This window comes from Aedes aegypti, chromosome 2, assembly GCF_002204515.2.
Source record: "Aedes aegypti strain LVP_AGWG chromosome 2, AaegL5.0 Primary Assembly, whole genome shotgun sequence".
Lineage (NCBI taxonomy): Eukaryota > Metazoa > Arthropoda > Insecta > Diptera > Culicidae > Aedes > Aedes aegypti.
This window is the reverse complement of record NC_035108.1, coordinates 54,128,920-54,143,724: the sequence shown is the minus strand read 5'-3', so window position 1 is coordinate 54,143,724 and position 14,805 is coordinate 54,128,920. Positions and strand designations below refer to the sequence as shown.

General features: G+C 39.3%; 1 protein-coding gene and 1 non-coding gene across 6 annotated transcripts in view; both read right to left on the bottom strand.

Annotated features, from left to right (window-relative positions):
• Positions 1–14,805, bottom strand: part of LOC5566288 (RNA-binding protein Musashi homolog Rbp6) — a 1,418,593-nt gene that overhangs the window by 473,352 nt on the left and 930,436 nt on the right. The window lies entirely within an intron of this gene.
• Positions 12,931–13,002, bottom strand: Trnaa-agc. Its single transcript has one exon. It is a non-coding gene; the product is annotated as a tRNA-Ala (tRNA).

Below are 14,805 nucleotides of genomic sequence, written 5' to 3'. Positions count from 1 at the left end.
TCAAATGAAACCTCATCATGTCACAGTCCTGCATTCCTGGCGCGATGCAAGCTGACTTTCAATTTTCCATTCACCCCCCTTCCTATGCTCCGACGCCAACCAACCCACCCACCCACACACAAGCTGAGACAAATTGAATTAACTCTTTCCTATTTTTCCTCCTGTTCTGCGAACCAACACACAACTCTAATATGTGCGAGTGCTTGGCATTGGCACTATAGTTCATCATTCCGTCCCCCGTACAGGTGGTGCAAGGACGACGACGAAGAACGACTGACGATACGACGACGACCTGGTTGATGTTGCTCTTCATATTAAAAAGGCTGCAAATGCCAGGTATTGAATTAACTCCGGAATGGGATATTGCAATTTCTCGCATTCTGCTTGTGTTCCCACAGTGATGCATACGTATGGTGGCGGGACGCGCTGATAGTGTTTCTTGTTCGAAAGATTGGGAGGGGTGGATGGCAATATGTGGGAGAATATTCACACAAGTTTTTCCAGGAAGTTAATTATACTCTTCGCACCTGACGGAATGGTGGAGCGTACAGGATGGATTTGTTCTATTCTGTGCTGGATAAATACGGTGATGATTAACCCAAGAGCAGTCGCAACCATGGATGATTGTGTTTTCACGGGATAACTGTTTCAGGAACCATTGAATTCAGCTTCTCTATTTAGGTTCGAAATGCGATAAACTCGACTATAAGTTGGGCGAATGCAGGGGTTTCATAGCCGTATTTTATCTGAACCGCAGTGAATATAATATAATATAATACATATAATGTGCTGTAAAAACGGTGCAGTGTCCACCATGTAAACTAAAACTAGCTCTACCATCATGAAGAGAGCCTTATGTGCAGTATACAATGCAGTTTGATATTAACGACTGTTAATAAACTCCAACACGTCGACATGTTTTCTTATTTACAGATTCCCCCACCCTAGGGTTCTATCGTTCATACACAAATTTTAAAACTTGTATGGATCTTTGTATATGCCTTTGTATACGTAGTTTATGAACAGCCCTCAAACCAGATTTCAATATTTTTCAAAGAATATGGGTGAAATTTTTTTATAAAAAAATAACACGTCAATGTGAGATCACTTGGAAACCTATCTGCAGTACAGAATTAGATGTTGCACATCGATTGTGGTTCGCAACACTCGTAAGTGGGCGGAAATTCCTTCTTCAAGATAAACGTATGCGTGAGCCGTGTGTGGCCGATTCTCAGCTTCGTTAACACACGTTGGTCGGCCGCATTGCCATTGTGCAATCATCTCTTCGTATCGTTCTCCAGCTCCCTAAGATTGTTCTCTCTTGTTTCAAACCATTGGCTTTCCCATTGGCGCCGCATGGCTTGTTTCGTTTCTCTCAATGTATCTTCGCTGGAAATGGGAGTGTCCAACTGTCACTGTCAATAGCCGGTTACTGTCTTGCTGCGTTGGCCAAGCGATCCACTTCGTTTTTGCCGGTAATGCCGGCATGTTCCGGGATCTAACAGCACCGAACATTTGTATTTCGCACGATGGGCTCGATCTCTTGAATCTACGGGCGCTTGGAAGATCCTGACTCTAAAGTTTGCCGAATCCGTAAGAATAATCATTTCGTTCCGGATGTTAGGGATAGCAATCGCCTGCTTTATCCCATACGTTTCTGCAGAAAAAAACGCTGCATACCTTCAGTTGACTTAACGTCCCGGGAAGGCTATTGTTGTAGAATGCGACTCCTACCGTGTCTCCGCACTTTAACTCATCAGTGTTGACGACGGTCGAGTTGTGGAAGCGAGTCGACAGAAGTTCCTGGATGGCTGGGCGGTCTTTCTCCGGAAAGTCACCGGTTCGAATACTCCTCTTTACGTCCCATATAATCGAGGGTTTCCGTCCGTTCCAAGAGCGATCATCTTGTCTTGTTGGAAAGTTCTTCCAAGCGACCCAAATCGCGCCGAATCAAAGGAAGAGGCTGCTCTTCGATAGAATGTGGACGGCTGGCCTGGCTATGTACTGAACCGCTAGCAGTTCAAACGGTAGGCTGCCTGCTTTAGCCATGACCGAATTTATCCGGTTGGTGATAAACGGTCCCGAAGCATACCGGACCATTTTATTATATGCCGGAGCTAGGATTTGTAATGAAGCTGATCCTCCTCGGCTCACCAATTCGACGTCGTATGTCAGTTTTGCAGTTACCAGCGCCGATTTGGCTTGCAGCAGATTTGTCCGATTGCCTCGCGGTAGTTTGGCCCCTGTTATCTGGAGTAGAGTAAGGTGGGGCAAAAGTTCGACCTTAGTGGTATAATCAAAGCTTCCAGGAAAATAATAGCAGTTAAAACAAAACAAATACCATACAGTGAACCTTCAACATATTGGCTATAATTTTGCTGAACAAACTTGTGTCAAAATATTTACCCATTTTTAGTTATAACAGTTTCAAAATTGATTGTCTTATTCGAACTTTTGCCCCACCGGTGGGGCAAGAGTTCGAATCAAGTGTGGGGCAAAAGTTCGCTGGCTAAAACCCAAAATATCGATCCTTTTATGACAGGCATGCTTTACACCAGCTGTAAACTTAAGTTTGCCGAAAAATACACACTAAATTTTCATCAAAAAAATGCCCAAAACCGGGTTAATTGTAATTTACTCAAAAATAGCAGTTTTTCGCAAAACTAAGTGGAAATGTAAAATTTTGGTGACAATTTTCACACGATCAGACAAATATAACTAAATTTGAAGATAATATGTGCATTTTAGGTAATTTGCAAATTTTTCCGTGATTTTATACATGGGTCGAACTTTTGCCCCGCTGATTCGAACTTTTGCCCCACCATGGGCCAAAAATTGTTTCCAAGCATTTATGCAAAATCTAATACACTTCAAAGCATCCTTATGATAGGCCTAGAAACGCCCTTACATAAAATATTGAAAAAGATTTTATCTTCAATGGGTTCCATGCAACGAAAGTTTGACTAAATATTACAATATTCACGTCGAAAAACAACAAATAGCCATAACTTTTCCAAATCTCAATCGATTTTTATGATATTTGGAGTAAAAGTCTCTTACTTGAATAGCATTCGAACCACAATGACATTTAAAAGATTTGTTTTGAATTGAGCTAGAAATCTCAAATATAAACTCTTACCCCACTCGAACTTTTGCCCCACTTTACTCGAACTCGAACGAATAGATGTGACTCACATGCTTTCTTCATCGTTTTGAAATGCGTTGAACGTTATGGTACGATACAGAGTGATACCTAGAACCGGTTGGTTTTCAGGATGGAGACTACCCGCCATGATTTTAGGGTGCGAAATATACCGTGCCGCCAGAAGGCGCTATCAAACAGTTTGGTATCGACCTCTCCACCTCGGCGAAGTACGTGTCGGTACCGCGTCCCACGCGGAAAGCGTTCTGACACTTGTCAAGTCGTCCGTTCGACTCCAGCTCAGATAGCCTCCAGCTCAAGTAGAGTCGCCATGCAGCTAGTAACTAAAATAGAACGGAAGGCAGCAGGAAAGGAGTACAAATTTCACGGACACTGAAAGACGTTGAAGCAGCCAGTTGTTACTTTTTGATTGTTACTTTTATTTACTAATTCAGTTAAATATTAATTTATTTAAATTTTAAGAATAATAATAAGAAGAAGGAAAGAAAAAGAATAAAACTAAGACTAAGAAAAAACTTCAAAAATCTTCAATTTAAAATTAAAAAAACACTAATTAATCAAGCAAATCTTTAAAAACTATTTACACTCAAGCCCTCTCAGGGTCTCAGGGTACCCTCACAAAATTGTATATATTAGGGGACTACCCTCTCAAAATTGGATCAGTTTGAGAGAAGTAAAGGATTCTTCTTCTTTGTGGCGTTACGTCCCAAGATTTTTTTACATTGAATGAATTCACTTTTGTGAAAGACACACCTTTGATCCATTCTCAAAATTGGATCAGTTAACCCATTTCTAACTACGATATTATCCTTTTCAGATGTTATACTTTTCTTGAGCGAATTCCACATCATTTATTCCCCTCAAAGCGATTGTCCAATATTCCGACAAATCCATTGCTTCAGCTGCCTTGAGCTTCCATGTCTGTGCCCTTAGCACCATTCACATGTTTGTCGTAGTGCTGCTATCATCTTTCGATCATCTCACGTCCGTCCGGAAAAATGTTCTCATATTTGATGCGATTTCTTTAAAGATTCCTCTACACTCCTTTCCTAGAAAAGTTTTTTGAAAAAAAACCCTTGATAAGTTCCTGAAGCAATCCCTGGAGAAATTTTCCAGTGGACGAATTGTCCTTTGAAAGAAGCACCACACCAGACAACGGACTAGCATAAAACGCCCAATTTCACAGACTCAATTCGTTCCTTACGAAAAGTTTTCCAGACTGAAGCGGGAATCGAACCAGCATTCTTCGGTCGATCCTGCTAAATGCTTTGGAACTCCAGAAAAAAATCTAGAGTATATCCTCGAGGAATCCCCGCTTAAATTCCTGGAAGAATCTCTGGAGAAATTCTTGCAGTCTATCGAGGGATTCCTGAGAATATCTTTGGAGAAATTCCTGAAAAACTCCCTAGAACATCTAATATGCTTTTTTGCTACGCAGTATTTACTTTTTTCAACGAGTCGAGACGAGAAGCCTTTTTCAGTAAAATATGCAGTTGATTGTCTACCAGCTCATCCCTGGATAAATGTCTGGAGGAAATTTACTGAAGTAATCCTTTGTTGAATTCCTGAAGCAACCTCTGCAGGAATCGCTGTAGAGATTTTACCAGAGAAGTTTCTGAATGAGTCTCAGGAAAAAGTTCTGTAGGAATCTCTGAAGGGCTTATGCAAGAATTTCTGGAAGAGTCCTTGAAGATATCCCACCAAGAATCACTGTAGAGATTTTGCTGGTGGAATTTGTAGAGAAATCCCTAGAAAATAAAACGCCCGTAGAGATATTTCTGGAGTAATCCCTGGAATAATTCTTGGAGAAACCACAGGAGAAATCTCTTGAGGATTTCATGAAGATATTTTCCAAAAGGAATTATAGTTGAGCATTTACTGCAGAATTTTTTGTAGTAATTTTTCTTAAGTTTCCCTGAAGTAGTTCTAAGGATAATTTCTGAATAAATTCCTGCAGGAATTCATAGGAGAACTACCGTAGGAATTTCAAGAAGAACTCTTGGAGGAATGCCCGAAGGATTCGTTGGAGGCTCAGAACGAGTCCCTGCAGAAATTTTTGGGGAATCCCTGAGGATAATCTGGAGAAATCATTACGTCAATTCACGTCGTGATTTTTCTTGTGGTAAATCTGGGAGAATTCCTGCAAGAAATTCTTGAGGAATATGTGAGTTGTGGAACACTTGCAAGAATTCTTGGTAGGATCCCTGGAGATATCCGGGGAGGAATCCCGGAATAATTCCTGGAAGAATCTTCCCAGACAACCAGAAGTCGCATAAAAGTTCACATAATAACTGGTTTATTAATACAAACTACATCAAACCCGCAAAACACGGTGGATAAAATCATAAGATTGATGAGTTTCCTCGCATAAATCGCTGAGTTTAGATCTAAACTATTATGTTTTAGTTGTTTCTTATTCAATTTAACATTTTCTTATTACTTTTTCTCTTTTCAGGATTTGCGGACTTGATGGAAGGACCTAGGACCATCCCACTAGGCCAATGGAACCTACGGACTGTGAACAGGGATCATATCATGCTACGCACTGGGTTTCTCAGACTACTAATCAAAATTCACAACGTTGGTTTCTTGGACCGGCAATTGGGTCCTAAGGCCATGTCTCAATTTTAGTAATAAACGCTTAAGTTTAAGCCAGAAACACATATTTACCGTCGTTGGGGGTGAGAATGGGTCAAGAAGGGATATGTGCGATTTATTTACTGAATAACTATCGCAATTTAACTCCAATAAACTTCAAATTTGGTATGTATGTACTTTGATGGTACATTAACAACTGTTCAAAAAATTAAAGACAAATATTTATTCACAGCAGCACCACAAGTGAATGAAAAATGACCCAATCTCACCCTATAGATGGGGTGACATTGGGTCACTGTAATTGAAATAACTTGTTTTTGAGAACAGGATTGCTAAACCACTCACAGATGAATAATATTAATGAAATACGATGCAAACAAGACGAAAAGATTTCTAAGATGTTTCACAAGTATGATAAACCCACTTAAAAGAACGATTATACCAAAAAATAGAAGAGCTATGAGAAAAAATATGTAAACCCAACATTTATCGTGAAGTTTACATAAATTTCCTGTTTTTTTCCTCAAATTAAGCATAAGCATAAGCATAAGCATAGATGACCGTACAATTCGTAGTTGCTACTCCGTGATTGACCAGAACAATCGAAGTTGCATGGGGAATTAATGAATGGGGCTTGGGATAAGCTTACCATTCTTCAATGTGCACAAATCGAGAGCTCAAATTTTAAAAGTCAATAACGGCGCCGGCCACGTCCTTACGGTCATCGGGGAAGGGAAGGAATGTTAGTGCAACTACCGTTGTTACTAGAGACCGAGATCACCTCTGCATCTCCACGGTTGTCATGGACAGGATATTGGGTTAGTGGGTAAGGTATAGATCTGGGAGTCACCAATGGTAGGTGATGCGATCCATGATATAATTACGCTTAACCGAATTCGCGAAATAATTCGATAATCGCATTGTACGCCGGACAAGTGTTCATCGCTCGCCCTCGCAAGAGCAAGCGATGCGATCAATAGATCAAACACAACTAATGGATCACGCCACTTTTCACTTCACCCGACCGACGCGCGACATGTTTGATCCTGCCCTCATCACCCGCCCCCGCAGGAGCAAGCGTCAAGGTCGAAGGATCAAACACTACTCGGGAAGGGTGTTTATTATTGAGGGAGGAAAAGATCTGGGAGTCACCTCTGGTCGATGATGCGATCCATGGACAAGGGGGAAATATACGACTCATATTTAAAGCTAGTGTTGTATTTTTGTCTCGAGAAGTTTTTGGTAGAAGCTTTAAAAAATACGTCAACATCTATAATGTCGAACAATTCAAAAGATGTTTTTATTAATGACGAAAACTGAAAATTACATGTATATATTTTAAATTATATGAAACAGGAATAATGCCGACTCCTGTAGTGACGAACTATACATAGTTTGTTTGAAAATTACATATGAGTATTACTGTGCATTTTGTCTCGATATGGTAGAAGTTTTAAAAAATACGTCAACATTCACAGTGTCGAACAATTCAAAAGATAATTTTTAATAATGTATAAAAGAGACAAATATATGTATATTGAAATTGTATAAGAAAAAAACATAATGCCGACACTTATAGTGACGAACCATACAAAGTTTGTTTTAAAATTACTTAAAAGTTACGCTTTCAAGAAAATATGTGTTATCACAAGAATGAAACGAACTCACCAGTTGGTAATCCATCCTCGACTGAACACAAAACTGATACTGACAGCAAAACTTCTTGGCGTCCCGAAAACAAACCGTCTTGCTTGTGCCTTCCAAATACCTACCCAGCAAGACGCTCCAAAACAGAAAAAAAAAAATCTCCGGCGACGAAAACACGCGCAAAACCGTGAGCCAAATCTATCGGACGACGCAAAACCGAACTGTCCTGCTTGGGCTTCACGAAGCACTACCCAGCAGGACGCTTGGAAACAGGAAAAAAAAAATTCCGGCGACGAAAACATGCGCGAAACCGTGAGCCAAATTTATCGGACGACGCAAAACTGAACTGTCCTGCTTGGGCTTCACGAAGCACTACCCAGCAAGACGCTTGGAAACAGGAAAAAAAAAATTCCGGCGACGAAAACATGCGCGAAACCGTGAGCCAAATTTATCGGACGACGCAAAACTGAACTGTCCTGCTTGGGCTTCACGAAGCACTCTTCCTGTTTTTTTCCTCAAATTGTTTTCAAAGTCTCATCTCCATTGCCATAAGGCCTATTCAGTTTCCTCAAAGGTGTACTGAAACAATGATTATTTTAAACCTTCGCAAATAGTTAAATTTCGGTGCGACATTCCACGATCAATACATTTCAGGCAGATGTTGACGTCATAATCCCGGTATTTCAGCGATCCAACTCACTTGTACTTCCGTGAGATATTTCTATATTATGAATACACTGATAAATAAATAAATTCCAAAAAAAAATCCATTTGATAAAATTTTACGATGTTGCTGCGCACGAAACACAGTTGCTGGTTTGGGAAGTTGTCAAAATGCGTTGCATTGTTGATCAATGCACGGAATATTCAAGTAGACTTGTTTGATCTTCAGAGTTGCTGTTTTAAGAAAGAATAAACACATCCTAATGAAAAAAGAGAACACCCGGCACCGCAATATGTCAAAAAGGGAGCTTGCAATTTCATTTACTATCGTTCTTGCTTGACCCAATCTCACCCCCATTTTTAATGTTTAAAACACCGTACCTGAAAAAATGATTTTTTTGTGGATAAATCAAATAAATTCCGGAAAATACGTGTGAAGTGTAATGAAAAGACTTTCAACCTTTTACTAATATAACGGTAGAGGTTAAAGTACATGCGTGATACTTTGTACAGGATAAATTTAATGTCGTAAATTTTATCTAGTTTTAACACACAAGTTTATTAATATAGTAAACAAAATCTACTTTTTCTAAAAATGTTTATTGTGATGAATTGTGTGTAATAATATGTTCCCTAACATATCAATTATTATTTATTAATAGTAATATCAGCGTTATTAGCTGAAATTTTTCATAAATCATATTGTTCCGTTTTGACCCAATCTCACCCCCTAGATCCATTGTCACCCCCATCGACGGTACACAATTTTCGAACTTTTTTTTTTTGGTTTTAGTCAAAAAAAAAATAATAATAATGAAAAACAAGCAAATTCTTGGGGTATTTTCCTTGAATCTTTCGAAATGACAAATAAGAACAACCCCAGTGCTAAAAAGATCAACCCATATGGCGTTTAGGCCGACTAAGTGAACGCCAAACATGATAATGTGTCATGTCAAGGTTAAAATTTGGACTCAATTGAAAAATAAGTCTAAATATGATAAAGCCGTTATTTGAGCAGGAAAATTTGCCAAAGTATTAGTAGTAATTCTTTTGTGTTATTCAATAAAAACAAGGTTTTATCAAAAATGTTGGGACCCTGTTTCAGGCAAATTCACTGTCAGGATCAGGACCAACTAATAATCCTTTTTCAAAAATGAATAGCACAAACTGTTACATTACTTAGCTAACTTTTGACTGTACATATTCAGATATGATCCGACTAGGAAAAGGACGAAAAGCGCTTTGACAGCTTTCGCCTACCCTTCAGTATTGTGGACGACAAAGACATCTTTTTTTCGATGCAGAATAGACAGCGTTAGCGTTAGCGTTAGCGTAGTTACGGTTTACTTCGTAGATTGGATACTAGCAACATTCATGTTTCTTTTTAATAATCTCATCCTGACTACTTTCAGGAACAAGGCAGGGTAGTTTACCTTGTTCAAATCATAAACAAGAATACTAAAAGCATGAATATCACTATTCCCGGCCACGCCCATCTTTACCGTAACTTGGGATAGGGGAAGGAAATGTTGATGTAGCACTTACTTAATGAGAGGCCACCGACTCAGCGACACCCTCATAAGTGCTACGGAGTTGGAGGTTGGGGAAGGTATATTGTCATGATTCGCCTAGAAAGCTGGCGATAGACCATAAACATTTGTTGTTTAAGCGTTTTCAATTTAATCTTTTGAATGCCGGCAAACAAAAGAGCAATAGTTTATTTATAGTATAAATAGTATTTCGCGAAATGATTGTCGATTGTGCAGTAATATTTTTGCTCAATAGCCAGTAAAAAGCAAAACCGATCCCTCCAGGGTCATCGAATTGTATAAATTAACGATACGCGTAAAAAAACACGCCAAAAAAAAAACTCGGTGGTACCGTAATTTCGGGTGAAATTGATCATTTTTCACGGTATTTCTAGTCTGTTTTCTTGAATGTTAACAATGCCAAACAACTAAATGCAAGAAAACAAGTACGAAGGTGAACCTCATCGACTCATGTACCGAAATTTTCTAACAAATGTCATTTTAGTGTTAACAAATATCTCTAAAATAAAAAATTAGGGGATTTCATTTCGGGGTGAAATTGATCACTTGTCAATGCCATTATTGTTAGTTTTCAAAACAACTCTACATGATAAATTTTATCTCCCTGAATCCGAATATGCTTGTCAAATTATTAACAATGCAATATTTATATAAATAACGAATAGTCAAATTTCAAGAATTACACAGAAAACGCCTGAATGTATGCAATTTCCTTAGGAACTCGATGATATCCAACAAAAATTCAATTATTTCAACCATATGAGCTTATTGGTACGAGTTTTGGTGATGAAATTTGTTTGGGGATATGATATATATACATCCTCACGAACTTTCAGGTTTATACCATGTTCAAATCCTTCCTTAGAAATAGAAGTTCATAGGTGTTTGTCAATACTGCAAGGTGCATGATTTTGAAATTTTACATTATTTTCATAGTAATAAACATTCTTTAACGCAAAAAACTTCACAACACACAATTCGACAATAGTTACAACAAACAACGTTCATTTACTGCAGCTTACATTGATATTTGTGCTCTATTACGAATAAATAAAATCGTGTGATATGATGATCAATTTCACCCTTCTGATCAATTACACCCGATTTTACGGTACTGTATTTTTAGATAATCGAAAAACGAAAGAAAGCGCGTTCGAACTAAACACCCTAGGATAACACAGTCGGTTTTTCTGCTCAAAATTCTACGAAAAGCAGAATCGATCCTTCCAGGGTCATCGAACGGTTAACAAACATCCACAACCGATTGTTAGTTGCGTAACACCCGCCCGACAGAATGCGCAATCTGAACATAATTATCAAACTCCGAAAATAACATTTTCTGTTCAAGAAACGATCAGAAGTTCTCGACGCGGACAAAAACGATCCGGAAGGCTCACAAAAGAAAAAGTATCATACTGGAACAAACTCACCGGATTGATTCTCTAAATTCATGTGCTGCCTGTCACTTCCGGATGATTCGGTGAACTTGGGGCAGCCAAAAACCAACAGTACTGAGAACACAAATCAAACAAATCCTTTTTTTTTATGCAGAATAGACAGCAACAAAAACTACAGAAGAAAAGTCAAGCAGTTATCCAAGAAAAGCGAGTAATCAAAGTTTGATAATAAAGTTTAAATAGCGTTGCAACATCAGATTTGTGTCGTTCTCGTTTATCTCTCTACTGTGACCAGTCGATTTACTCCGTTCACTGCTTGTTTGACATTGGGTCCTTAAAGGGTAAATTATACGGAAAAACTTTCAGAAGTAAAACCACACAAATATAACATAGCTAGTAGGGAAATATTAGACTTTAAGATGTAAAATACTATGCAAACTTTGCAATTCTACAATTAAGAAATAAAAACCAAGATGAAATTAGCATTTATCAAAAGCTAGATAGATGGATGGCATAACATTAAAATTGAATAAACACCTAGGCATTATATACAGTAGGTAACACTATACATAATGTCAGCACTGGTTGACAGTGTGAACGAGGCTGAAGAGTGTTGGCCAAATTTCTCCGTTTGGGAGATTCCGGGTGGATTACACCTATACAGTCTCAAAGGAACGCCTTCGAATGGGCGGTCAAAGGTCCCAGAGCCAGGAATTGTAAACCATTCGTTCACTTAGTTCGAGAACGCGAAGCCAATCAGAAGTGTCCGAAAAGGATTATATAAAACCTAATTTCAGTGAAAAGTGACCAAGAATCTCAACCGTAGAACCGGTTGTAGAAGTATTGTATTCCCGGTGTTCTGTCACCATTCCGGATTACCACTTCAAGGCCGCCACACGACACCACGAAGACGGTTGTGTAAGCCGAAGCAAGAAGCCTGCTGTACCGAACACGGACTAGTTCAACTCAAAGTCCGCGATGTGTGCAAGCCCGTTTGGGAGAGGGTTCCGAGCCAGAAGCCTGAGACCGACCCCTGGTTCCGAGATATCCCGATCCAAGGTCGCACGAGGGAGGACATAAGTACGGACTGCCCGACGATCCGCCAACCGGAGTGCAGCGTACGGGCCCCAACGAGACTACACCCACACACACACACACCCATACCACGTGAGTACTCTGTACCTGGTAGGGTAGGGTTATAGGTGGTTATAGCTAGGGAATTAGGTGGTTAGGGCCGATAGGGCAATTATCCCAATAAACGTGCCATCACATTAATTCCTGTGGTTTTCCCTCTTATCCGCGTCTCTTCAACGGCAAGGAATTGAGCCGACCCTGAGTGTTCCTTAAGGTTCATGCGAGCTAGCGGGCCGTGTAAAAAGGATGTTACACTACATAAAAATTAAATAGAATTGAATAGATTGCAGGTATATTATATAGATAGAGATATGTGAAGTTCGAGTGTTTCGATCAACTTTGATACAGTCATTGTTCAGCTATATTGATTTGTATGTATTATAATTATACTTTGTCCCTTTTATATTATCAGTCTAAACAATATGTGTACGTGAAAATTTCATGCAACTTGCAAAATTGAATGAAATATGAATAACCGCAAAGGTGCAATGATTATGTATGCACCTAACCGTTGACTGTAGATGGAACGGAATTTACCGTGCAATATTCTTCCCATACACTTCAAAAGGGCGTATCTGCATATCCTGTCCAACAATTTATTCATACATATGTGAATGCTTTGGAAAATTTCCTATAATCACTATCAGGCGTTAGATTGGTAAATTGACGCTTATATTGAGCTGTTCGGTAATCCAATCCGCATGGTTATTAAATTAATTAACTCATTACGCGTGGTAAAGATGGACAAATTATGGGTGAAATTATGAAAAAAATCCACTTGCTCGGCTGGGATTCGAACCCAGGACTCTTGTATGCTAGACGAGCGCTTTACCAACTAAGCTACCGAGCCACTTGGTGACCCAATAACTGAGTTGGTTACAAGTTAAGAATTCAAATCCCTACAGACCACGCGGAGTTAGATTGGTTTATATCGTTTTACATGTATTGACTGATTAGTAATAACTAAACAGAGCATTGGCCCTTTTCAAATGCCGGTTTAGAAAAAATAGAAGAGGGGTCATGCACAAATTACGTCACGCTCCAAGGGGGGGAGGGGGTCGAGCCATGTCGGAAGACTCATACAAAAAGTGTGACAAAGGGGGGGGGGAGGGGGTCGAAAAAGTTGAAATTTAGCGTGACATCATTTGTGTACCATCCAAAAATGTATTTTTCAATATCTAAGACCAGATAAAAAAATAAACTACAAAATTTAATTTTAATCTGTTTGTTTTAACAAGCTAAGGTGGCATTCTTCATGTGATTTCTATCATAAAAACTTCGAAAGGGCGTAACTCAAAATTCTGACCAAGGATTTTTTTTTCAAATTTGGCCTAGAGGTGTAGAACAACGTCAGAAATCAACTGCCGACTACCGTTTGGATGGTATATTTTATTTAATAATAACGGTAATTCGAGCACCGTGTTCTTTAATATTGATATATCAGGGCAGTTAAATGGATTGAGCTATCACAGTCAAACATCCTTTCGTCACTTTTTGTCTATTGCAAAATAGATGGACTTATTCGAAATTACAACTCAAAATCTCCAACAGATGATTTGCTCTTTCCACCCTTCGATGAATTAAAGCTTCTCGCAACCGCTGGCATATGGTATCGATTCAATTGCGTGTGTCCTTCACTTTACCGCATCGTTATCCTTCCTCTATTCGAGAACCCCATCTCACCTTCCCCGGTTTCAGGCAGCCCCCATGATTCCATCAACACTTCACCGAACCCAGTACGCGATGGATGTGAAAAAGTAATTAAAAATTGTTAATGAAAGTATGAAAATTTGATGAAGCTCGAGCCTGCCCTGCATCCTTCATTCCATCTCGTACACAAACAACGCCACTCCCTCTTGCTGACTAGCAAAGCGCACTTCGAGGAGATGCCTTCTTTAGCCAGGACGTTGTTTTCGTCACCGCAGAATACTCGGAGCATTTTTGTCACCCAGCCCATCAACCGGTGGGGTCCACTACTGGACTGGGTTTTGTGTGAGTTAGTCCCATCAGCCTCGAGGCATCTTTGGGTCAAAAACGGGTCCGGATGGTAAACAGCAGCCAGCGCGTCAATTGTCGAGGCGCTGCAAATCCTTGAAGCCGATTGGCAAACTCGACGGCCACGGGAGCTTAACTTCTTTCTTTTTCTAATGAAAATCCGAGATTGCGAAGGTCGTGGAAACAACTGCGGATGCTGACCGTGGATGGAGACCATTCAGTTTTGCGTGGGTGAATTTTTACACTTACTTTGAGAGCCCGAAGCATTGACGGAAAGTCTAAAAGATGGGATTATAACGTATAACGATTAAATGAAAAAAAGGAATGAATTTATGTGGACACAAAACTACCGTTAATGTTTTTTGTGCAGTTTTGCTCTGTGCTATGCAAAAGAATGCATTTTACAAGTCTTGTAAGATTAACATAATCCGTTTCAGTTATTTGACGGTAAACATGGTTTTTGAAGTTATTAAATGGAAATAAGGAACAAGGAATGTGACACAGTTCTAATGCACCAATCATGTGATTAAACGTTTGGTTAAATTTTTTATTCATCCAAAATAGTTTTTAGTGCTTTACAGCAGGCCAATCGATAATCGTATTTAGTGTCTATCAGAATCTTTCAATTGCTTTGTCAATTGTAATCAGATTACACGAA